Source organism: Elephantulus edwardii, unplaced genomic scaffold, assembly GCF_000299155.1.
Source record: "Elephantulus edwardii isolate Elephantulus edwardi_28Jun2011 unplaced genomic scaffold, EleEdw1.0 scaffold00175, whole genome shotgun sequence".
Lineage (NCBI taxonomy): Eukaryota > Metazoa > Chordata > Mammalia > Macroscelidea > Macroscelididae > Elephantulus > Elephantulus edwardii.
Window position 1 is genome coordinate 5,140,076 of NW_006399925.1, and position 677 is coordinate 5,140,752.

The window sequence follows — 677 nt, forward strand, 5'->3', positions numbered from 1 at the left end:
ATATTCTATATATGAGTATATATATATATATATATATGAGAAAGTGAAAACAGAATACTCTTTGGAAGCAATGATGGTGAAAGTTCATCTCACGTCTTTTTGGCATGTTGCTAGAAGAGGCTATTCCTTGGAGAGGGACATCATGCTTAGAAAGGTGGAGGGTCAGTGAAAGAGAAGACCTTCAATGAGATAGATTGACACAGTGACTGCCGCAATGGGCTCACATGTGTTAGAGACGATGAGGATGGCACAGGATAGGAAAGGATTTAGGTATTAATCACAGGGTAACAAGGAGGCATACTCAATTTGATAGCAATTAGCAACCACAACAATGTTCTTATCTGGTTTTTTGAGTACACTCATCAATTATATCCCATATATACAATTTTTAAGAAACCACAATATTAATGGCAAACATGCATTACCAATGAATTTAAACTATTATTTGACTCAACGCCTTCAAGAAATAATTTTTGCTCAAGGGTTAATATTTATAGATAATATTTTTAGAGAAAAAAATTTTGAGATTCACTCAGTCTCATTGTCTCCAGAAGGTATGGGTTCTATTTATGATTAACATTTCACATTTTATCTTTGTAATTAGAATCATTTCACAGAATCTTTAAGTAAAATATTGCTAAATAATGTTGAGCACCACCCAGCTTTCAAGCCTCACG